At 34.2% G+C, this 27,040-nt stretch overlaps 2 pseudogenes; both read left to right on the top strand.

The window, feature by feature from the left end:
• Nucleotides 1-19,760, top strand: part of LOC138337556 (formin-like protein 3) — a 51,718-nt pseudogene extending 31,958 nt beyond the window's left edge.
• LOC104648476 (disease resistance protein Roq1-like) lies at nt 2,849-4,425 on the top strand (annotated as a pseudogene).
• Nucleotides 19,761-27,040: the final 7,280 nt, after the last annotated feature.

Below are 27,040 nucleotides of genomic sequence, written 5' to 3' on the forward strand. Positions count from 1 at the left end.
AACTGACGATAGATCCTCCAAGGGTAAACACATAGCCAGTCATCGATCTTCTTGTGTCAACATCTCCAGCATAGTCTGAATCAGAATAGCCAGTAACCAAGCACTGAGTATCACCTCCATAAATGAGACCAACGTCAGATGTACCTCTAAGGTACCGGAAAATTCTCTTCACAACCTGCCAATGTTCTCTCCCTGGTTGTCCCATGAATCTGCTCACTACACTGACTGCATGTGCTAAATCTGGCCTTGTACAGACCATAGCATACATTAAACTTCCTACGGCACTGGCATAAGGGACTCGTGACATATACTCCTTCTCTTCTTCTGACTGTGGAGCGAACATGGCAGTGAGATGGATATTGGCAGCACTGGGGTATCAATGGGCTTAGATGAAGACATGCCAAACCTCGCCAAGACCTTCTGAATGTAGCTTCTCTGTGACAAGAAAAGTTTCCTTCTCTCTCTGTCTCTAATGATCTCCATCCCTAAAATCTTCCGAGCGGCTCCCAGATCCTTCATCTCAAACTCAGCACTAAGTAAACCCTTCAGCTTCTGAATGTCATACTTCTTCTTTGCAGCTATCAACATATCATCTACATAAAGCACCAGATAGATGAATGAATCATCATTGAGCCTATTGTAGTAGACACAACAATCATATGAGCTCCGAGGATAGCCCAACTTCACCATATAGCTGTCAAACCTTTTATACCACTGCCTTGGAGACTGCTTAAGTCCATATAAGGACTTCTTCAACTTGCAGACGTGATTTTCCTTCCCTGGAACTTGGAAACCATTCGGCTGAGTCATGTATATCTCTTCCTCCAACTCTCCATGTAGAAACGCTGTCTTCACATCAAGTTGTTCAAGCTCCAGATTCTGATGTGCAACTATCGCTAGTAACACTCGGATGGAAGTATGTCTGACCACTGGTGAGAAGATCTCATTGTAGTCCACTCCCTCTCTTTGGTTGAAACCTCTGGCAACAACCCTGGCTTTATACTTGACTCCTTCTGCTGGTGATATCCCTTCCTTCTTCTTGAAAACCCATTTGCAAGTAATAATCTTTCTCCCCGAAGGCTGTATGACCAGATCCCATGTCTGATTCTTGTGTAGGGACTCCATCTCATCTCCCATAGCGGCAAACCATTTTTCAGAATCAGAACTTAAAATGGCTTCTTTGTAAGTAGACGGCTCAGATGTATCTACCTCTTCAGCAACCTGCAGTGCATAACCCACCATGTCCTCAAAACCATACCTCGTAGGTGGCCGAACTCCAACCCTCCTTGGCCGATCTTGAGCTATACTCTGATGGATATCTGATGGCATAGATTCTGGAATATCAGTTTCTGTCTGTGGCTCTTGATCCTCCTCTTCAGGTTCCTTTAAATCGCTCTCGTTCTGAATGACTTGAAACTCCACCTGTTTGTCAAGACTCCCAGTTTCTGACGTAGTTGTAGGCTTCACAATGGTTCTAAGCAGAGAACTTTCATCAAAGACAACGTTCCTGCTCATAATAACCCTCTTTTCTGCTGGAGACCAGATTCTGAAACCTTTCACTCCATCTCCGTAGCCCACAAATACTCCCTTTTTAGCTCTTGGTTCTAACTTACCTTCACTGACGTGATAGTAAGCCGTACAACCAAAAACTTTCAGATTTGAATAATCAGCAGCTTTTCCTGACCACATCTCCATAGGTGTCTTGCACTGTATGCCTGTATGTGGTCCGCGGTTAATCAAGTAGCAAGCTGTTTGTAGCGGGTCCGATTCAAGGCATTCAACATCATCAATGTAAAAGAGGGACAAATTTATCTTTCTTCCCTCTCAAACTCGAGCTTTTGATATGGAAAAATTTGATTTATTTCCTCTCAAATGGGGATTTTATGCAACTGAAATTTAAATTAATCAGACTTTACTTATGTGGTTATTCAACTGCGCACAGATGGAAATAAAAAATAATCTTTTTACCTATCTAGATAATGATAAGATTTGCTTACATTTATTTTCTTCGAGCTCCACTTAAGATATTTCACAGTGATTATGTTGTTGTACAGTTTAATTTCTCAGGAATGGTGGAAAAGGTGTAGGGTTGATGACAACAAGGAAGAACCAAAAAGGTGGAGTATTTATCCTTGACCAAGAGATCTCGGGTTCGAGTCTACTGATATGAAATCGTCTTAACGAGCGTGTGGGGCTTCCCGAACCAAAAGGTAGAAGTTTCCCTCCCTCACTAAATATCAATTTGTTGAATTTTCTTCTTTTTTCGTACATTTAGACCATTCTTCTCTCTTTCAAACTTTAATTTCTCACTGCATTAATGATAAAATTGAAATCTTTATGCTTTCAATGACTCACTCTAACCTAACTCCTTCATGTTTGGACCCATTCATAATAATAAGATGATAAGAATGTATTCCGTATGAAGTAAAATAAGTGGTTTGTTACTTTTTTTGTGTGTGTGCCTGTATGTTCGGTACGTAAGCAAGAAATAATATCCTAAAAACATCTGTATATGATCTAGATAAATAATTTGCGAGATGGGGATAGATCAACGTAGAATGCTACTTGTAGAACTTGTTTTCCCATTTTGTGATAGAATGCTTCATCCCTCACAAAAAAAAAAGTGGTAAAACAAGCAAAGGCCCACCCAATGTTAGTTCTCTTTCACATACATTACTATTGCTAGCTGTAAATGAAGTTTCGAAAATTTATTGATGATCCCTCCTTCTCAACTACTTGCATTCACTTTCTGTGTAGTATTTAGCAACTGAATGAATCCACTTCCTATTTATCTTTTGAAAAATACCACTTTTTCTTTCACTAAGGCTTTAGCAATATTCTTCAAACAATGTTTCATGCTTCTTCCAAAGTTTGCAAGTACGATATCTTTTTGAGTTTTAGAGGTGAGGATACGCGTAGAACCTTTGTGAGTCATCTCTATAATGCTTTGGAACAGAGAGGAATCCATGCTTTCAAAGACGATGAACGATTGGAAGCAGGACAATCACTTTCTGCTGAACTTTGAAAAGCCATAGAAGATGCCAGATTCGCTGTCGTGGTATTTTCAAAAAGCTATGCATCCTCAAGATGGTGTTTAGAGGAGCTTGCACACATCATAAAGTGTAAAAATGAATTGGAGCAGGCTGTGATTCCAGTATTCTATGATGTTAGTCCAGCAGATGTATGCCATCAAAATTCCCCTTTCGCGGATTCATTTTTCCAACACGAGGTGCATTTGCGGAGGCAGGCAATATATCAGGCTATCATTTACTAAATTTCAAGTAAGCTTTCTATTTTTTTACGGTTTCTCTTTATCAAGAGCTAAAAGGAACAAACTTTTAGCTACAATTCCACACAATCATCAGCTATACTTTTACTGAAAAAGGAACAAATATTCTAGGAAAATCGAGACGTATATGGTTGTTTGATGATTTTAAAACGTTATAATTCATAATAGTTTATTTAAACTACCTTCGTAACATTAATTTACTGTGAGATTATTATCCACTATATTGTAGAGATGAGGCTGAGTGCGTCAAGAAACTTGTTGATGACATATTTCCTAAGTCACTTCAAATTATTTCACCTTTTCCGGAAAGCTTAGTGGGTATGAGATCTCAGGTTGAGGAAGTAATCGAATTATTAAGTATGGAATCAAATGATGCTCGCTCTATTGGTATTAGTGGTATGGGTGGCATCGGCAAATCAGAACTTGCACGTGTTCTGTATGAAAGATACCGCCATCTATTTGAAGCTGATTGTTTTCTTGGTGATGTTGGAGAACTTCATCATAAAAATGGACTAGCATGGCTGGCACAAGTCGTCATTCGCAAGCTCTTGGGTGAAAAGATTAGTGTAACTAGTGAACATGAAGGGATGATTATTTTAGTTGGAGGGACAGAGTGGTTTGGAATGGGTAGCAGAATTATTTTAACATCAAGAGACAAGCACCTGTTGATCAGTCACGTCGGGGATAACGTGTATGAAGTCCAACTATTATCCGAGGATGAAGCACTTGAATTGTTCAGTAGGCATGCTTTTAGAGAAAAATCACCAAAAGAAGGTTTTATGGAATTTTCGAGAGAAGTGGTGAAACATGCTGGTGGTCTCCCGTTAGCTCTTAAAGTTTTGGGTTCTTCATTTTACAGACGAGACAAAAAGCACTGGAGACACATAATTGATCGACTGAAGAGAATCCCTCACAAGGATATTCTAGGAAAGCTTAGGCTTAGTTTTGATGGTCTTGACAAAGATGAGAAGGAATTATTTCTAGATATTACATTTTTAAATTTTGCATTTCTGGATATGAAATACTTGGCTAGACCTGATTTTGATCTTTATATGGAACTATTACAGAGAGACCCGAATCGTGATTTTCTAAAATCACCTTATAGAAAAATCTCTGTTATCCATCGACTTGAATAATGGAATTGTGATGCATAATATGATAAGAGAAATGGGAGAAAATGTCATAAGGGAAGAGTATGCTAACAGCATAATATGGCTTCCCGAGGAAATTTGTGACCTTTTTAATGGGAAGTTGGTAAGCAATATTTAGCTTAATTGATAATTTCATTAGCTCATAGTTCTATTGTTATTTTTTGTTTCATTTTTCTATGTTAGCAATTAAATATACGTTTCGATATTCTTCACAGATAACAGAAAAGGTGGAAAGCCTACATATCCCAAAATATTCCTATTTTGAAGAGAATCTTGTTGATTATAGCAATATTTTCAAGAGGATGCAAAGCTTACAAATACTCATAAATTCTAAATGAACAAATTTATAATATAACTTAAATGAAAATACTAAAATTGGGCATCATAGCATATGGAGATGAATGCAATGTGCATCCATAAATGTGTTTAGATATGAGTTGCCTTAATTTATATGTCAACTATGGCTGTTATTGGCATGTCTATGCATTTGTTTGCTGATACCTGATTACTATTTTCTAATGAGTATTAGCAATTTTGTTATCGTGACTTAAATCAGGATATAGGTTTGTTGAGAAAAAGAACCTTATGAAAGGATATTGAAGATTTGCCTCCCCAAGAGAAGCAGATTTTATTGCAGTGCTTAAGAAGGAAAAATCTTCCAATTCATGTTTCTGAAAGTGACGATGCATCCAGTACTTGGTTTAGCATGTACGAAGAGCTTTTTCCACAATTGTCAAGCGTTCCCAGGAGGTACCTAAGAAAGAGAAAGAATCCATTTTTGCCAAAAAGCAGGCTCTGAGAAAAAGAAAGAAACCAATTTTTGCCCAAAAAAAGTGCTCCAGTTCCACCCCTCGCTGCATCTCCAATCCCCCCCAACTGTTCAGTCTCCTGCTTCCTCTCCCTCTCCAGGTCCTAAAGCAGTTCCTACCCTCACTCCATCTCCAGGTGCTTCAACTGTATCACTAGTTTATGCTCCTCTAGCTGTGCAACCTCCTTCTCGAGTTCTAAAATCTCTTGGAAAGCCTCCAAAAATTTGAACTCGTACCAATTCCTGTGAACCTTTGCCTGTTATCCTCTAGATAAACCACAAAATTGTCCTAATTCTCCAGGAAATAATCAGGAGCATCAAAATTATTTAATTTCTGCAGTGGCTGGATGTTCTGTTGCAGGAATTGCCCTTTTTACCTCTGTTGATATTCCGTAGTTAAGAATAAAAGGAAAGAAATGGCTCCAAATGATGGACAGAGGATGGGAAACCGTCTCTGAATTTGAATGCAGGTGTATTTGCTGTTATTTATCATGATAATTAATTAATCTTTTCGTATCATTCTTTTTCAGTACATTTCAGTAATTTTTATGATTTGTATTGTCAGGTTCTTCTCTAAATGTCAAGAGTGCATTTGCTCTAAATGATGCTGATCTCATGAAACGCGGAACTGTCAGAACCTGAGATGAGTGCAAATGCTCATGCACCATTACTGCTTCCTCTAGGAAATCTGCTCCTCTACCTCCACCTCCTAAACCACCTGCTCTGAGCCCACCTCTACTTCCAAAAGTTCCCCCTCCTAATCCACCAAAACCTGGTAATTTGTACGCCTTTACCTTTGGAGTATTAACTATCTTTATTTATCCGTTTTTGCTAGTTGTTATAGGTTGACTAAGTATCCTGATGGATGGAGCATATTTAGGAATTGGTAGTTGTTAGCTTCAGTTAGTAATAGATAATGTGCAGATAGTGGCCTGCACTTTAGGCCAAGTTAGTTGTACACTTTGTAGTTAAACGCTTGCTTCCAGATTTAATACTATTATCTTTTTGACCTTCTCATCTGATTCTTCATATGGTATCAGAGCGAGAACGAACCTCCAGCAAGTATTCTGCAATGGTTTTAGAAGTCTTATTGGTATTTTGCAATCGATCTTGCTAGCAAAGATGTGAGTATGACTTTTGTTGGCATAAGCTGTGTGAAGGAATTCCCACACTTTGTTAGCAGATGGTGCTGCAGCAACAATTGGAGCAATATTAGGATCAACCGACGCCATCATTGCTTGTTGGATCATTAATCTTAAGAGAACCAAATCTAATAATTGGGATTTGGTACAGTATGATTGTTTTGGGTACTAGTAGGTGATGGAGCTGTTGTGGTTCCATCAAGATGTCCTGTGAGTTGTAGTAGCATCACAAGTTGTGTTTTCCATGTTGAAAAATTGAGTTATCTTGTAGCTTGAGAGGTAACTGCGCAACGGGATTTAATTGCACCACATGAGTAGTGGCAGAAACTGCAGAACTGCTGGCAGCAATAGCATCAATAACTGGAGCCATAGATGAGAAAGCTTTAAAAGAATGAGATGGATCTAACTCGGTGGAGCTTATATTGCTCTGATACCATATGAAGATACATATGAGAAGGTCAAAAAGATTCAACTCGATGTCAATAATGTTTTCCTACACGGAAAACTGGATGAAGAAGTTTTTATGTCTCAACTCCGAGGCTTTATTAATCCCCAATTTCCAACTCATGTCCGCAAACCGGAGAAGGCTACCTATGGCCTCGAACAAGACCCCCGAGCTTGGTATAATTCTCTGCATGAACATCTGCTGAAAATGCACTTTGTCAGAACTGAATCCAACACCTCTTTATTTGTATGGAAGCATCTGGATGTAACCATTTATGTGCTTATCTACGTTGATGACATCATAATTACTGGAAACCCTCCACAAGCGACTAAATTCGTCATCAATTCCTTGCAAAAAGATTTTCATTGAAGGATCTTGGATATCTAAACTACTACTTGGGTGTTGATGTTAAGTAAGTATCAGATGGCCTCATTCTTTCTCAATCACACATACTGGAAGTTCTTTCTGAACTGGACATGGATAACTGTAAAGGTGTTTCCACTCCCATGTGTTCCAGTGTACCACTTTGAGTAGCTGATGGCTCGCCACCTACGGATGCTACGCGCTATAGGTACACCCTTGGAAAATTGCAGTATTTGTCCCTCACTCAGCCCGACATATATTATTCTGCCAATAAATTCTCGCAGTTTCTGCATACTCCTGGAAAGCAGTTAAAAGAGTTCTACAGTATCTCCGTGGAATTGCAAGTTCGGGACTTCACATCGTTTGGAGCTCTGACTCCAATTTGTATACGTGTGCTGATGCCGACTGGGCTGGCGATCCGGATGATAGAATCTCTACACCAGGTTATATGCTTTTCTTTGGACCAAATCCAGTTAGTTGGTCATCAAGAAAGCAACGTGTAGTGGCTCGCTCGTCTACTTAGGCAGAGTATGAATCAGTCTGCCAATGCACTTGCAGAGATCACGTGGGTGCGAAACTTACTTCATGAATTACATGTCAGCATCTCGAAGACATCAACAATCTACTATGACTATGTCCAGTGTTCCATACCCATGTTGCTGTAGATTTTCCATATGTCCGTGACCAGGCTCAAGTTCATGTTACTCATACTCATGCTTGTGATCAACTTGTTGATACCTTCACCATGCCACTGCCTAAATCAGCCTTTACTAGGTGTGTTCCAAGATAGCCATTGTTGCACCTTGCCTAACTTGAGGGGGTGTATTAACTATTTTTATTCATATCTGTTGTTACTAGTTGTTATTATAGGTTGACTAAGTCACCTGATGGTTGGAGCATATTTAGGAATAGGTAGTTGTTAGCTTCAGTTAGTTGTAGGTAGTTTGCAGATAGTGGCCTGCAGTTAGGTCCAGTTAGCTGTATATTTTGTATTTAATAACTTGCTGCCAGATTTGATACAATTATCTATTTGACCTTCTCATCTGAATCTTTATATGAATCAGATCAGAGACGACGTTCTTCTGAGGCCGGGGGAAGTGACTGAATCTGATGCTCCTAAAACAAAATTGAAACCACTCTTTTGAGACAAGTTTCTTGCAAACCCTGACCACTCTATGGTTTGGCATGAAATAAAAGTCGGGTCGTTCCAGTAAGCTTCACACTTATCTTGCTACTAGTTTCAGAAACGTGCGTTGCACGTTTATCCCAAAATATTTTATATAAATTTTGTTTTGTAAATGACATATTTTCTCCACTTCAAATTTATTGGTATTTACTAAAAAAATCATTATTTTTACAGTTGAAAGTTCGTATATCATCCTAATAAAAAAAACGCAAATCCTTAATTATAAAATTGACTAAAAGTGCATAAATGGTTAATTCATGTACTAATATGATGATTTACTATTCAATATTTAGTTTATTAAATAATTTATAACATTGAAATTTAATATAGGAATAGAATTGTAATCTAACTTTTTCCTAACATATATACACACGATGATGTAATATTATATTCTTAGTTTACTTAATCAATTGTTAATTATGTTTTCTTTTTCTTTTATACGTGAATGGTTCATAAGAATTTGGTATTATTGAAATTGTTGAAAGACTAAAAGATTGCAATTATTAAGCTCCTAAATCTTGTAACTCTTTATTTTTCTACTTTTTGATAATTAAAATTCAAGTTTCATAATGTTCTTTTTTGGCATAGATGAGATAAAGATAAAGACTTAGACTCAACAATTTTAAGATCCAATATGGATAAAACTATCACTGCTACATGAAATTAGATCCTTCATAATACTCTTCTCTCGAACTAATTAGAGAGTGATATAATAATTATAACTCATGAGGGATTTAAAAAATAATTTCACAAATGAACTGAAATCAACATATTTACTTTGATTCCTACTTCACGCGAGTATTGAAATATTATTATTAGATAAAATGAAAGAAATTGGCGAAGTCATAACATTCTTGCAATTAACACAACTTCCAAATCTTCTTCAAATCAGAAACATCAAACATCTTAATAGAATAATAATCAAACTTAACTAACTAAATAAAAACAATTGGAAAAAAAAGAGGTATCAACTTAAATATTGAACAAACAGACACACACTTTTCATTTATTCATGCCAATAACATTTTTAACTATATCTACCGGCTCTTGTATGGAACCCTTTAATTGACACATTAAAGATAAATAATGAAAAAGAAGAGGATATATGGTATTGAAACTCCAGAAAAAAATCTCAATGAATTTACCATGCTTCACTAAAGTGACTATTTATAAAATTCTATAACTATAGTTGAAAGTTGAAAAGACCTTACAAACATTGAATTAATTTAGTAAGATGAAAAGTTATTTTAAAGTATTGAAAATGCTGAAATAAATGATAATTGCAAGCATATTAATTCACCTCTTTGTATACCCAAAATACTTAATGATTTTTATTAAAATTTAAATATGCCATGTATGTGTACATTATGGTGTAGTGTTGAATATGATGATTTTCTTCATTAATGATAGAATATTTAATTAATATTTTTATAATAATTTTATTTAGTGTAGGATAAAATGGTAATTCAACTTTTAACTTTTTTTGTTCCCTCTTATAATAATATATGATTCACTTTACTCCTGTCAGAGTTTAACTGTTTCTGTTTTTACCATTCTGGTTGCTGAATTGTATTACAGGTTTAATGAGGAGATGATGGATTCTTTGTTTAGATGCATACCAGGAGACCAAGGGAAAGATGCTCGAAGAAGAAAAGCTTCCTCATTCTTTTACCAAACATCACAGTGTGTTCAGATTATTGATCATAAGAAATCACAAAATCTAGCTATTCTTCTCAAAGCCTCAAATGTGACAACAGAAGAAGTTTATGATGCTTTCGAAGAAGGTAAATCCCCCCCCCCAACAATGGTGGCTGTAGCCTGTATGAATCCTTTTTGAATTTCCATTTGATTTGCTCCATTTCATTCCAGTACTAAATATTTTATCTTTAAGGACAGTTTTTGAATTATCTAATATAGAGGACTGCCCATCTCACATGATCCCTATGTTGATATATATGCCTCTTAACAAAACTAATAAGCTCTTGGCAAACACCTAACCTTTGTAAATATAACATCAATAACTCAGCATAATGCCAACTAGTTGGTATTCACCTATACGAATCATTTGCTTCATTTTGTTATATTCTTAGCTATGTCCACATTGATTTTTAGAAAATGTAGGGTAACTTCCCTACGTATGGTTTTAAGCTTACCTCATTCTCTTTTTGCGCCTGAATTTATCATATTTTTTACCTGTAAATGGTACATTTGGGAGTCTATGTATGAATGCTAAATCATCCTAAGAACCTTTCCTGATTTTATCCTCTCTGTCAGATGTGTTTATTTTAATCTTTTAGATTTTGTACAATCGCATTTTGTTAATCTTCTTGTAGAGAAGAAGTGGAAGTAAAGAAACAGAGAAGAGATAGAGAGCAAGGAAGAAGAAGAAGCAAGGAAGAAAAGGAAGTATAGATGAGAGAAATGTGACCCTCTCTGTGTATTTTCTCTAAAAATGCTACTTTCTGTACATTCAAACTTGAACATATATACAAAAATAACAAATTAAAATCTAACTACTTTAACAACCTTCTAACTAACTATAACAACTTCTTTGATGAATAGTCCTCTTAGTTACAATTATTTACATAATGAACCTAGCACTAAAGCTTTATGTAATGCCTTCTTTAATACTCCCCCTCAAGTTTGTAGGTATGAATAGATTCAATACACCAAACTTGGATAGTAGATATTCATGTTGAGTTTTTCCCAAGCCTTTTGTTAACATGTCTGCTTCTTGTTCTTTGGTGCTCAAGTATTGAGTTTGCACTAAACCATTCTGTATCTTTTCTCTTATAAAATGGCAGTCCAATTCTATATGCTTTGTCCTTTCATGTAGCACAGGATTAGCAGCTATTTGGATAGCTGACTTGCTGTCACTGTATATAGTAACTGGAGTTTGTACTTCAACTCCAAGCTCCTTGAATAGCTTCACTAACCACACAACTTCAGCCACTACACTTGCCATACTTCTGTACTCAGCTTCAGTTGAGCTTCTAGAGATGGTTGCTTGCTTCTTAGACTTCCATGATATTAGTGAACCTCCCAACTTAACCATGAACCCTGTAACTGATCTCCTTGTATGTAAACAACTACCCCAGTCTGAATCACAGTAAATTTGAAGTTCTTTGCTCTTTGTACTTGATAATAGAACACCCAGTCCAGCTTCCTTTTTGATATATCTCACTACTTTGAGAGCAGCATTTAGATGAGATTGTTTAGGCTGATGTAGAAATTGACTTAGTGTCTGTGTAGCAAATGCAATGTCTGGTCTAGTGACATTTAGATATAGTAATTTTCCAACTAACCTTCTGTACACTGATGGCTCTGTCAACAACATATCATCTTTGTTCATTCCATTTATTTCATCATACTCTTTAGTAGTTAACTGCACATAGGGATCTAGTGGAGTAGCAGCAGGTTTTGCAGCACTGAGACCTGCCTCAGATATGATCTCCAATGAATATTTCCTTTGATGCATTACAATTCCCTCTTGTGATCTTGCAAATTCAATTCCAAGGAAATACCTGAGATTCCCTAGATCTTTCATTTTGAAGTTTTCTTGTAGAGTGGTTTTGGTTTCTTGAATGAGATTGATATCACTTCCAGTGATCATCAAGTCATCTACATATACTAAAAGTATCACCAGAGATGTACTAGTTTCCTTGATGAATAGTGAGTAATCAAGATGACTTTGTACAAATCCCAGTTTGACAAGAACTTCAGTGAGTTTTGCATTCCATTGCCTAGGTGCCTGTTTTAATCCATAAAGGGATTTAGTGAGCCTACACACTGGTTTCTCCCCCTGCACACTAAAGCCCTTTGGAAGCTTAAAACCAAAAGGAAGAACCATATAAACCTCATCATGTAAATCTCCCTGAAGAAATGCATTAGACACATCCATCTGATAAACATGCCAATGTTCTTTTGCAGCTAAGGACAGCACACTTCTAACAGTCACCATTTTCACAACTGGAGAAAAAGTTTCCTGATAATCCAGCCCCTCTCTTTGATTAAATCCTTTTGCCACTAGTCGTGCCTTAAACCTGTCAATCTCACCAGAGGCATGATACTTGATTTTAAAAATCTACTTGCACCCAATAGCCTTTTTGTTGTGAGGTAAAGGAACCACCTGCCATGTTTGATTGGACTCCAAAGCTGATATTTCAGCTTTCATTGCTTCAACCCACCTTGGATCCTTACAGGCTTCCTCAAAAGAAGCAGGTTCAACTGCAGTACCAAATGAAGTAAGGAAGGCTCGATAAGAAGAAGACAAGTTGTCATAGCCAATGTACTTGTCAATGGAATACAAAGGTCTATTGGATTGAAGCTGAGCAGATGCCACATAATCCTGTAGCCATATAGGAGCTTTGGTATTTTTTTGTGATTTTCTTATAGAAGGAGTAGCTTGTGCTGGAACTACATCATTATGTACAACTGTGGTTGGATTAGGCTGGAACAAAGGTGCAACCTCTGAAGATTCATCATCCTTAGGAAACACTTGCCATGCAGTAGATAAAGGAGAAGCAAATGGAAATATAGTTTCTCTAAATAGTACATCTCTGCTAATGAAGAATGTCTTGTCCTTGATGTTGTACAATATATATCCCTTTGTATGTGTGCTATATCCCATATGTACAGCAATGACACTTCTAGGATGAAATTTGTCCTTAATGTGCATATTTTTAGCAAAACATAGACAGCCTATCACCCTCATATGCTGTAAGGAAGGTTTGCACTTGTGAAACACTTCATATGGAGATTTATTATGCAAAACAGTTGTAGGCAATCTGTTTATAATATATGCAGCATTAAGAATGCAGTGTCCCCAAAATCTAATAGGAATGTGACCTTGGAATTTGATAGCTCTTGCAACCTCAAGTATATGTCTGTGTTTTCTTTCAGCTATACCATTCTGTTGAGGAGTGTGTATGCAGGTTCTTTGATGAACAATACCCAAGCTTGTATACAAATGTGTACACTCAGTGTTAACAAACTCAGAACCATTATCAGTACGAATGCTTTTAACTAATAAGTTGAATTGAGTTTTGACTAGAGTAAAGAAGTTTCTCAATACAACACAAACATCACTCTTCAACTTTATTAGAAACAGCCACAACATTCTAGTACAATCATCCACTATAGTGACAAAGAATCTATTACCATCATATGTAGGAGTATGAAATGGACCCCAAACATCTATATGTATTAACTGGAATGGACTAGAAGATATAGTAGAGCTATTTGGAAAAGGAAGTCTTGGTTGTTTAGCTAGAGGACATATTGTACAGTTGTGAACCTCATTTGAGCACTTTGTAACTGGAAGATTGAGAGTTTTAGCTAAAACATTAGATGAAGTATGACAAAGTCTTTGGTGCCATAGGACAGTTTGTGAGCTTGAAGAACCATCAGTTTGTGAGTCTGATGAACCATCATGAACCAAATGAGAGTATGTTTGAGTATTAGCTGCAGAAGATGAAGGATGAGGAATGAGATAAAGTCCAGCTTGTTCTCTACCAATCACCTTCACCTGCCCACTGGAGAGATCCTGAATAGTCACAAAATCAGGATAGAAACATACTGCACACTGTAGATCCTTTGTAATTTTTGAGACTGACAACAGACTGAACTTAAAGTCAGGAATAAGAAGAACATTATTGATAATGTCTTGTGATGTCATACTACTAGAACCTGTATATGTGATCACTATACTATCTCCATTTGGTAGTTGAACACTTCTAGGTGCACCAATAGGCAGTGGATGTTTATTAATCAATAATTGTGAGTGAGGAGTCATATGATTTGTTGCACCAGAGTCTATAATCCATCCTGTATGTGCTATACTAGCTGAAAGAGCAGTGACATTACCTGATGCAGGATAGTTCTCTTGAGCTAGATTTGCACTTGAATGTGAATTTGAGTCTCTTTCAGTGGTGTTCTGCTTATTTGATTGTCCAAGTATCTGCAGGATTTGATTATATTGTTCCTGCAATGCATTCAACCCTTTGTGATAATCACCAGAATCAGCTTGTCTATCACCTCTGCCATAACCTTGATTTCTTGGATTCTCAACTCTATTAAACTCAGAATGATCAGTGTCACTAATTGCATTGTTAGCAGATGGATATGATCTCCTATCATTACTTGATCTTCCTCTACCTTGATTGTAAGTATGACCAGTAGAACCTCTCTTCTTTCTCTCATAACCAGGTGGATATCCATGAAGTTTATAACACACAACTTGCATGTGTCCTGTTCTTTTACAGTAATCACAAAATGCATTTGGATCATAGCTTGAACTAGTATTAAACCTTGGTTTGGGAACTGATGATTGAGCAGTAAACAAGGCATTTAGATCAGATGAATTTGAACTGTGAGAGGTTTGTGACATGATACGTTGGCTTTCTCTTTCAATAAGCAGTGAGTATGCCTTGTTTATAGTAGGCAAAGGTACCATCATTAGTATTTGGCTTCTAGCTTGCTCATATGAGTCATTTAATCCCATGAGAAACTGCAGTAATTTCTGATTATGCATGAACACTACAAATTCTCTTGAATTCACACAATCACAACTAGGAACAGGTGCCAAACTATCATACTCTACCCACAACTCACGTAGCTTAGAGAAATAGGTTGAGATTGAACTTGTACCTTGGCTAACTGTAGCAATCTCTTTGTGTAGTTGAAAAATACGTGATCCATCAATCTTGTCATATCTTTCACACAAATCCTTCCACACAGCTGCTGCATTGGTAGAATAAACAATGTCTGCAAGTAACTCCTTCGAAACACAGTTCATAATCCACAAAAGCACTATCGCATTGCATCTTTCCCACAGATTTGTCAAGTTAGGACCATATAATTCTTTTCTGCATGATCCATCAATGAATCCAAGTTTATTTCGACCTATAATTGCTATTTTCATAGCTCGACTCCATACTGAAAAATTATCAGCTCCAGTTAGTTGAATTGAACTAAGTAATACACCTGAATTATCTATTGAATGTAAGAACAACGGATGATTATGGCTCAGCTTCTCAGGCAACTCATTATCGACAGTTGCCATGGTTTTGGCTGAGATCTTGAAGCTCTACTGTGCTGGCTCTGATACCATGTTAATCTTCTTGTAGAGAAGAAGTGGAAGTAAAGAAACAGAGAAGAGATAGAGAGCAAGGAAGAAGAAGAAGCAAGGAAGAAAAGGAAGTATAGATGAGAGAAACGTGACCCTCTCTGTGTATTTTCTCTAAAAATGCTACTTTCTGTACATTCAAACTTGAACATATATACAAAAATAACAAATTAAAATCTAACTACTTTAACAACCTTCTAACTAACTATAACAACTTCTTTGATGAATAGTCCTCTTAGTTACAATTATTTACATAATGAACCTAACACTAAAGCTTTATGTAATGCCTTCTTTAATACATTTCTACAACTCTCAGATTGTGGATATGTTGGACCTTAGCAACCCAACATTTGCTTTCATATAACATTGTTAGATATCCTCGATCTCGTAATTTTCTAGTAATACCTCTCTGTTTCAAGTTTTTAGATTTTAAGTAAATGTGATACGTTTTCATTTATCATGGCATTGTCCTGGAAAAGTTAGCATGAATTTTGAATTAAATCAACATCTTAACATCCACACATGCTGTATTTACTCTTTTGCTTAAGGGCAAGAGTAAGTCCCATCTAAAATTTTCATTATGTGTGTTGCAACTTACCAACGATCACCTAGATAGCAATCACAAAAACTTTAAGGGATGAGAAGACCAATAAGAATAAAATGTATTGTTTGAATGATAGCATATGCTTATTTAGTTACAACTGGATACGTTGAAAAGAAAGTCCTAGTTCAGATTGGAAAACAAAACATGGCAAGTTTGTAAAGCATGTAGTTAATTGGAAAACTACATTATTAGTTTAATCATTTTAATTTGGTCTGCTACTTATTTGATTCTCTGCTTTTTAGCAGATGTTCTAAACAATTCCAAGGAGAACATTATCATTGCACGATGACGAAAATACCCTCATATTCATGTATGCAGAATCGATCTTATCTGCTATTTTATATTAAATCGTGAAAAGTTTGACTTCAATTGGTAATTCAAATTTGATACTGCAAATTTCAAGCTGTTATAATTATGTATTATTTTTGTCAAGAAGGTTTCTGAAGTTTAAACTCTAATGACTTATGTCTCTTATCAGGTAAATGAGCTGCCTCGTGAACTCATACGAACTCTCTTAAAGATGGCACCACCAACGGATGAAGAACTAAAACTTAGATGATTTGGGGACATTTCTCAGTTCGGTCCTACTGAACGTTTTCTTAAGTCCGTGGTTGCAATTCCATTTGCATAAAGGATGGAAACATTGCTGCTCATGTTTTCTCTTCAGGAAGAAGTTTCATCCATTAAAGAGTCCTTCACAACCTTAGAGGTAAAGTATAAAATATCGACTTTCTCATAATTTGATGGTTGCAGTTAAGAGTGAATTTTTTTTGTTATTCTTTTTTGGCCTCAGTTTTAATATGTTGATTCTCTGCTTGGTGGTTTGCCAACTATGCATTCCTTTAACTGTTTTTTCTCTATTCTTTCCTAGTGAAGATATTCTGTAGTGCATGAATGCGCACACACATACACCTTTTATGTGTCTACACACTCGCATATATCATCATTCAATCAACTATATTTCAATCCTGAAACCATTGAGGTCAGTTGTTATATGAATTCTCAATACCGATTTGTTTCATTCAGGTCCATTTCATTCCTATTCTGAATGATTACGTCTGAAAAGATAAATAAGGGGTTTCCTGAATCTCCCACACCTCTCTATGGTATCTACTGACTAGTTTAATCTCAACTGTTTGGCATAACTCGTGCAGATCTCTTAGTTTGATTGTGTTTTGTTTTTAACCAAGTCTACATGGATTTCAAATGACTGCAGGGATTGAAAACTTTTTTCTCCGTGTGACTTAGTTCGCCTCTTAACAATCTTAGTTATTGTGTTGTCAAACCTATAAACCAATGCATTTTAGAGGTCTTAACACATGGGGAAGCCATCTACACTTTTAAAAAAACGGTTTGAATTACATGAGAATTTTCCTACGGATTAGTATGGAAATCCGTAGGAAAGTTATTTTCATGCAAATTTTTATACCAATCCCAGGAAAATCCCATGTAATTAACACTTTTCTTGTAGTGCTGACTTTATCTTCTATTTGTGCAACCTGCAGTCTGGTAGATGTAATTAGTTCCAACATTTTCCAATTTACTTGTGTCTAATAGGGTTAGTTTTATAAGATCATAGATCTGTTTTAATGTCAATTCTTTTGACAACTTTTATCTTATGAACATGTTGAGCATGTTAGAAATGCAATTTACTACCTTATAATAGTTTGTTACATAATCATTATATCCTGAACTATGTTTTTTATTGCATGGAATCGTTTCAACATTCCTTATTTGACTCTCTCTCATACCATTTTTTCCTTGTAGACTTAGAATAGATATCTAAATTACTTCTGTTGAGAATAGCATTAAATGATAAAAGTCTACTCTCTCTAACAGCTTAAGCTTTTAGATGAGATGGTGACATATTGATATGGTACCAGAGCATGGGTCCTGAGATCGGATCCCCGGATCCCAAGACCACCCAAAAAATCAAAAAGAATTGTCCCATGAAAAAATTAAGGTCCGCTGCCCGCACGTTAGGGGGGGGGGGTGTTGACAATTTAATTAAGTAATAGAAGTGTACGTCTCTATAAGTAGAAGACATTGTTGGTGCAACCACTCACATGTGGAGAAAGGGCAAACAAACTTTGGTCCAGATAGAGGATTGAGTGAGGACTCTGGTACTGCAAAACAAATGAAGGCATGCGATTGATTAAGTAACAAGCAGTAATAGTGATATCGATCCAAAAACATAAAAGGACATAATTGTGAATGAGTATGTTCGAGCTCTTTCAGTTAGATGTCTGATCTTTCGCTCAACAACTCCATTTTGTTTAGGAGTATGTGCACAAGAAAGACAAGTGCAATTTGCCTTGGGATGACACAAAATAAGAGAGAGAAGTAAAGAAGTATTCCGCACATTATCACTGAATGAACTTCTTAATGTAAACACGAATTTGATTGTGAATTTCAGCATAAAATGTCTGAAAGATAGAGAATAACTTAGAGGTACTTTTCATTAAAAATAACCACGTGCACCGTGAATAGTCATCAATAGAAATAACAAAATAATGAAAGCCTAAGGAAGAACTGACTCAACTTGGACCTTATATATCTGAATGAATGATTTCAAACATAGAGGTGGCCTATTATTGATGCGTTTGGGGAAAGATGCATGGGTGAGCTAATCAAGCTAACACGACTCACATTCTAACAAATATAAACTTGATAAAGTGGGAACCATTTTTGCAATGTCAAGAGATTTGGATGACCCAATTGACTATGGCGGAAGTAAAATCAACATATGGTGTTGGGATAGAACGCATGTACAATCCTTGTGACTCGTGTCCTTTTCCAATCACCTGTCATGTACTCCAATCCTGCACAAGAATAGAATCATCAAAGAAGGTTACAACAGTTTCTTTTGTTAATTTGCTAATGGAAAATGATTATGTCGACATTTAGGTGCAAAGAGGACTGATTTTAAAGATATTGAATGATTTTGATAATATAATTAAATAAGAGAAGTGTGCTCTCACTAACAACTTAATCTTTTAGATGACATGGTCACACACTTCAATGTTAGCAAATATTATTTAAACATATTTAGACATATCAAAATAATTTTATTTATATATATATAATTTTAAGCAGCATCTCGGTTTTAAAATTTGGCAACAACCGGTTAAACTCAAATGTGAATGCTATTAATAGAAATTAAAAGAACACGGAAAACCAATCTATAAACCTGATCTGGCCCATTTAGCCTGTTCACTACATTAACAAAGGTATGGTTCTGAACCGGACATTCTTTCCCCGTGCCCAATTCCCAGCCCTTAACATTTGCTACGATTTGCCCGAGTACTGTGTGACCACATTTTTATGAATTAGATTGTCCTAGCGTGACGGGATGGTATCCTTATTTCAATATTCGAACTATAGGAAGTAATAATCTCATTAATGACCAATAAAAAAATATGGCATAGCCATTTATATTCAAAATATACATAATCTAAGAATATGGCAAGTAATTTTATAAAATTTTCTATTTATTGATAGTCTTTTTCTCCAATCTCAGGTTTCTTCCTCCCTTTCTCTTTCTAGGTTTCCTGCCACCTCATTGCTGCTGGTTTCGATGGGGCAACCACTTCTACAGAAACATAAGGAAGAAGAGAAACAGGTTGTTGTAAAAAGAGGTGGTTAAGGAGAATATAGTTAAGGGTGATCAACAGGATTTCCAGTCCAAATATCCACGTTTGGCTGCATCCTTTGAAAGTATGCCTGGCTTGTCTACAATGTATCCTAATGGAACAAGTTTTTTGAAGGAGAAGATGAGTTTGATTGCTACTGACAAGGCTGAAGTGTTGGAGGAGAAGTGGAAGAAACTGGAGGACGATGAAGCTGCCTTGATGGTGAAGCGCTTAGATTTGATTGCGGAGCGTTACAAATTGGTGGTTGATGCAATGAGAGGTAACTAGATGCTGATGAATCATGTTCTATTCAATGCTACAAGTTCTGATACTGTTTCGGTGGAGTTTTAGATTTGTTTCATGTAGTCTTGCTTCTCAAGACAATTTCTTCTTGCGTTGATGCGCTTATTAGATAAAAGCTGTCAAAAAACTGATACTAAAACAAATTTTTGATCTTATAAAACTAGACGATCCTTTAGACACAAGTTAACTGGAAAACCTCAGAACTTATTACATCTAACACAATGCAGGTAGCACAAATATAAGATAAAGTTAGATGACCTCCAGAATGCACTGGTTTATAGGTTTATCAACACGATAACTAAGATTTTAAAGAGGCGAACTAAGTCGCACAGAGAAAAAAGTTTTCCATCCACGAAGTCTTTTAAAATCCATGTAGACATGGTTAAAAACAGAACAGAATCAAACCAAGAGATCAGCATGAGTTCTGCCAAACAGTTGAGATCAAACTAGTCAATAGATATCATAGAGAGATTATGGGAAATTTAGGAAACCCCTAATTTGTCTTTTAAGATACACAACTATACAGTTGATTGAATGATGATAAGTGCAAGTGTGTAGGCATTTCATGTGCTGCAGAAATCTTCACTAGGAAAGAATTGAGAATAAGCCGTTAAAGGAAACACCTAAGAAGCAGGTAACAACATTGCACTCTGGATCGAAGGAAATATCTCGAGGAAACTGTAACTAACCCACCACCCTCACCTCCCCAAATTAAATAGCTGGTATGATAATCTGGCATGAACAACAATTGTGAACTAAGTGAATCAACTCAAACAAGTTCACTAGTAAAATTAAATAAGCAATAAAATGTATGAATCAACTTGATAAACTAAATCTACCTCGCGGACTAAACAATGCAATTTACTGCCGCATGATATTCTGTTAGACAATCATTCTATCCTGAACTATGTTTTTATAGCATGGAACTGTTCTAGAATTCTTTTTCATATCAGCCATCCTAATCTCTCTCTTCCAGAGTAGATATCTAAATTGTTTCCTAGAAGATATAATCATCATATATTATTATTATAAGAGGGAACAAAAAAAGTTAAAAGTTGAATTACCATTTTACCCTTATTATAAATTAAAATATTATAAAAATATTTAACTATTTAATTTAAATGTTAAGTTACATTATTTTAATGAAAATGTTAATGACTTTTGCACTTCTTTAGAATAATTCTTAATTAAAATATCTAATTTAATTTATTTTTTTGAATTATTTACCCTTTAAATAGATACGTGTATATGATTTATCTTCTAAATTAATTTATGTTCTTAATTAATATTTGTCTTAAATTTTTGTAACACTTGATCTTTCAACTTTGTAAGTGAATCTTCATATTCCAAAGCTATATTTTTTCCTATAAATACAATCTTTTAACATTATTTTTATAGGAAGATTTATATGTGATACAATTTTTGTGTGTGGAAGACTAGAGAAGCTTTAATCAAGTGAAGAAAATTTCAAGGCAAGAAAATTTATGTCAAGATTACAAGGAATAGTATGATTCTACTAAAGTATCGAAGCTTGATGTATTTTGTTTTTTTACTTATTTATCAAGATTGGAACTATGGTAAGACCCCGCCATTTATGTAGTTAAATATCACTTTCATTAACTTGTCTTCCAAATATTTTAATTTTTTATGGTCAAAAGTTGAATGTTTATTACTAAAACTTTGTTTCAATTTGCATTATCAAGAAAAAAAACAGGAAAAAGATTGTCTTAGAATTTTTCTATTTTTCGTTGGTTGCGTTATGCTAAACTTGCTCCTATATATGATACTTTATCTTAGTATTTGTAATTTTGTTTTAAGAATATATTTGATTGAAGGGTGTGTTTTTTGCTTTAGAAAATGAGACAAACACAATCATAAAAATAGTGTATAAGACATGCAAAACAATTAATGCCTACAAGATTTTCTAATTTCAAATTATTAATAATTACGTTTATGCATTTTAAATTTTAAATATTTGTAAAGAATCATTCTTACATGTGCTTGTGGATAAAATCTATAGTTTTTCGACAATTTTCATTAAAATTATCATGAGATTCAAATCCCAAAGTCAAAAAAATGATACACCAAAATGCTTAAGAAGTTAGAAGATCTTCTATCCTTTGACCAAATATTGCTCCAATTATTTTTTTAACAAAAAAATTTAAAATATATTTTAACAAACTTTTAATTGTAAGAATACTAATATTGTCATTTTGACTCTCCATTAAATTAAAATCTGATTTATTTAATTAAGTATTAATATTTATTTGTATAGTTACATAATTTAAATATCAATCATTGCACTTTAAATCTTAGTTATTTCCTTCTAATAAGTTTTTTATTTATAAATTTGAATTACTTAATTGTCTTCTACTTAATGAGAAGGAGAATTTCATCTTTTACTAATTAATGTCAAACATTTTATCTTCTTGAAATGTATAAATATTAATTTAATTTCAACATTTTTATGAGACAAAAAAGACATTTTAAGAAAGTTAATCATAAGATAGTGTGCCTCCATTTTTGTTTTTGCTATTTTATTTTATCTTTTAAACCAAAAATTATTTATCATTTTATTCATCCTTATGAAGTAAACGTGCAACGCACGTTTCGAAAACTAGTATATTACTAAAAGCATGAACAAAAAAGTTGAAAGTTGAATTACGGTTTTACCCTTTCTACAAATTAAATTATTATAAAATATTTAAATATTTGATTGTATAAATTTAATTAAATGTTAATGACTTTTAGACTTCCTAAGATTAATTCCTAATTAAATATCTAATTTATTAATATTTATCATCTATAATCTATATGTATATAATAGTTATAATTTTTTTTTAAAAAAAACTTTACCTAAATTTCTTTTCTTTCCCTCTTCTTATAACTTTTTCCTTAACCCCTCTCATGAATAATATAATTGATGTGGATAAAGTATTATCTTTTATGATAAATAACGAAATTTAATAATTTAAAGGGTGCAAATCTACAAAATGGAGACGCACATTGATAATGTCCTCTTGATTATTATTAAAGAATGACTCTAGCTTCACAAATTTAATTCATTAATGCTTAATTACATGATAAGAACTTTAGTTGTTCTTTTTACATGGTTTGCTAATTTTAATTTTTTTTTCATATTCTTCATTTATTTATTATTATTTTCTAATTACTTATTTAACTTTTATACTCTTAATATTCATAACTCTCATCTTTTCATATTCATAACCTCCAAACATTTAAACTAAAACTTTAAGATATCTTTTGATATTCCTTCTATTCTATTTATATAAATTCAACTTCTTTATCTCATGAAATCCCTATGAAGATTATTAGGCTATTATTTTTATTCTATAGTAAAAACAAATGATGAAGACTCTTGAATTTTGATAGGATATGAAAGGAGTCGATAAAAACTCAGAAAGTTATGTACTAATTTTGTACTTATATTTTCATCTATATACATCAATCTTATAAGAATAATGTCTATATTGTATTTTTACTTAAATATTCTGTTTCTTTTTGTCTTTTTTTCACTCTTTTAGACTTCTTAATTTAGTTTTCTATGAATGTTTTATTGCCGTAAGTCTTTGAATTTTATAATTGATACATTTTTATTATTCATTATAATTATATATATATTTCCATGAGATTTTAGTCATTCTAACGTATCTATAAAAATTTACATGAAACACACGTGCGAAGCACGTCCTCAGAAACTAGTATTATAATATAAGCGGGAAGCTCCAAGATGTGAAGTTGAATTACCTTTTTATCCCTATACTAAATAAAAATGTTACATTCATATTACTTGATTATTTTATTTTTAAAAATATATTGAGCAATAAAAAAATTTTTACTATTAATAAATTGAGAATATTTGAATAGTTATGAAAATTAGATAATATAAACATTATAGAAAATGTGGAGACAAACGTTGTTAATGAGAGCAATTAGGTAGAAATTTAAGTTGCACATTAACCAAAACATAGTAACATTACCTTTACATCGCTAGAATCTTAAAAGTTGTAGATTTCAATACATTGAATTCATATATGTTATTTTCAATGATAAGTATTTGAAAAAAAAAACTAAAAAAACTAATTAATCATTTTAAGTGAAAATATTATATAAATCAAAGAATAACTTTCATTTCCCTGAAGTCCCCCTCTCCATTTTATGGACTCTAAAGAAGAATATATTATTTCTCTTAGCTGTTTTCTCTCAATCAATGTCAAAGTTAAAGGCTAATAAAATACGCTCTAAATATTGTTGGATTTGTCCAAGAATTTCAGTTATGGATGTTGTTAGATTCGTCAAAAAATTTTCTTAGTGCAGAGGAGCATTAGTTTTTTCAGTCGAAGAATATACTTATGCCACTAATTATTTATTTACTTGCCATTAATTTTGCGGTAAAAGATCTATATATATTACTGATTTACATATATTTCATTAACGTAATACGTAATGTTTCGCTTTCTCATTTTAATATTGTAGTTGTACTTTAGTTAGTTATTTTACTTTATAAGAATATATGTGTAGATTGATATAATTGTTATTTACTTTTTATCGGAAAGGAGATATCTCATAGAAGTTACAACGAGTGATATGCTTCGTACCTCATGATTTTTTTATTTTCTTTTTTTTTTGTTAAAGTAGATATCTATATTTATGATGATTGATATGTTCACCACATAAATTGCTCTATGCAGTACAAAACATCTTAAAAGTAGAGCAAGAATAAATAAATGAATAATGGTATATGCAAATAGTTTTTTTGATTTTGGATCTTAGAATCAAAACACCATATGAGATACTTATCAATTTTAAGAACACGTAATTTGTATTTTCTATTTTATAACATATAATATAACTTTAGAATTTTATACACAGTCTTTATAATTTTTTATTTATTTATATGATCACACGCGCGTTGTGCATATCCAGAAACTAGTTAAACAATAAAACAGTGTTCTTTCTAAGATCTTAAGTTGTTAGATAAGATGCTCACACACTTCAATATGATTTCTTGTAACGTCCCTAAATTGAATTAGGTGAAACTAGAGCTTAACATGTGTGTCATGATGTTTTAGAGTCTTAAAATGGTTAATAATAGTGTTTAGAGGCAGTGTATAAAATTTGGAAGAGCTTGGAGGTCAAACATCCAAGAACGTCCAAGACGTTCAAAAGATAACCTTGAGACGTGCTTGTGCGTTCTAGTGTGTCTTCAGATATTTTACGTGTTCGTTTTGGTTCAAATTGATGTGAGAGGTTCCTAGCATTTATACGAGTGTATTTGGGTTGAAATGTCTGGGCACGACTCCCTAGGGACCAACCTAAGGGTCTTTGACCCTTGGATCAAACTACCTAAGGCAGTCTCCATCAACGATGGCCAATCGACAAACTGTTGTCCAATTGCCGCCTCCTCGATTGGGGCGTAGCCCCATACTTATTGTAGGAGCTTAGACACCTTTTTGAGGGGTCTCTGACCAGAACCACGGACCTGCAGGACAGTTCGTTGGTTGGTCAACGTCCCGTCATTCCTTCCGTCGATTGACACCTGCAGATTTTCTGCAGGTGTCTTGACCAAGTCAAGGGCCTTTTGGGAATCCCACCTAATGTTCTAAAAATGAAATGTGCGATTACTTATGGCCATTTGGGTATTTAAGTGGGTTTATAAGTCTAGTTCACTTTTCAAAATCAAAACCCAAGACCCCAAAGAGAACTTTCTAGAATTCCATTAAAGCTTGAAAAGAGATTGGAGCTTAGAGCTTAGAGCTTGATGTCTCCATCAAATCATCATCATTTTCGTGGCTTTTAATCAATCAAGGTATGGTGGAACTCTCTTTTTTCAATAAGCCAAACTTCAAAAGGCTTTTCCAAGACTTTCTCAAAGCATGAACTTCGAAAAATGAATTCTAGCCATGGGTTCTTGCATAAAACATTTTGAATCAATGATTTATGATTGAATTGATGTTAATTTGATGATTTTAAGTCAAAAACTCTATGAATCCTTGCAAATCATGATTTTCTTATTTCGGCTCAAATATGGGTAATTTGATCAAGGCTTAATAGTATGGAATTCTTGTGTAGATTACTTTGGGCTATTGAATTATGTATGAATTGTATATAGGCTGCCTCAATTTGGTAATTCGCATATTGTATTGTGTTGATTCATTGTATGGTTTGATTATTGGATGGGATTGAGGTATATGGCTATTGGTAAGAGCCTTTGTGAATTGAATTGGTCGGAATGGTTATGGATTGGAGGTGTTCTTGTTGAAAGGGTGGTATGTTGACCTAACCTCTTCTATATTGTGTTGTGTAGATCTTGAATTGTGTTTATTGGTATGGTCCATTTATGGTAGCGATGCTTATGTGTTATAATTGTGAAGAACATGACCTTGTTGGCATTACTTTATGAATTGTGATACTATCATGTTATAGCTTGTGAAGTTCATAAATGTGAATTATGATTATGAATATGTATATGTGTATGAAGTGAAAGCATAAGTTCTCTTAATTGGTTCTATGTGATCATGCTAGACTAGGGTGATGCCTATAGTTGTATTGTTTGTGTATCTTGTTGTTCATCTTGTATTCCTAACATACTTAGAACAAAACTTTGAACATCTTTGTAAGAAAACAAAGTTTAAGAACATTTTCACAACTAGAAAATTAAAACTAGTAGCGAAACTAGAATCAGAAATAGATTTTTAAAAAAAATATACGAAATATTTTTCTTAAAGAGGAATTGTTGTTAATATGTGTCTAAAGAATCTTACTGATTCCAACAAACTTTGCAGAAACATGAAGTTACCAAGTTTAATGAACCAGTGAAGAACAGAAGAATAGAAGAACTGAAATTAATTCACAAATCTAAAATTTGTAAAACACGTACCAGAATCTGAAAATTTTTAATAGGAAAAAGATCAAGTCCACTGAATTCACAGTGTCACCTTAAGGAAATTATTCCCTTCTAGTATCCGAG

The sequence above is a fragment of the Solanum lycopersicum genome, chromosome 7, assembly GCF_036512215.1.
Source record: "Solanum lycopersicum chromosome 7, SLM_r2.1".
Taxonomy (NCBI): Eukaryota; Viridiplantae; Streptophyta; class Magnoliopsida; order Solanales; family Solanaceae; genus Solanum; species Solanum lycopersicum.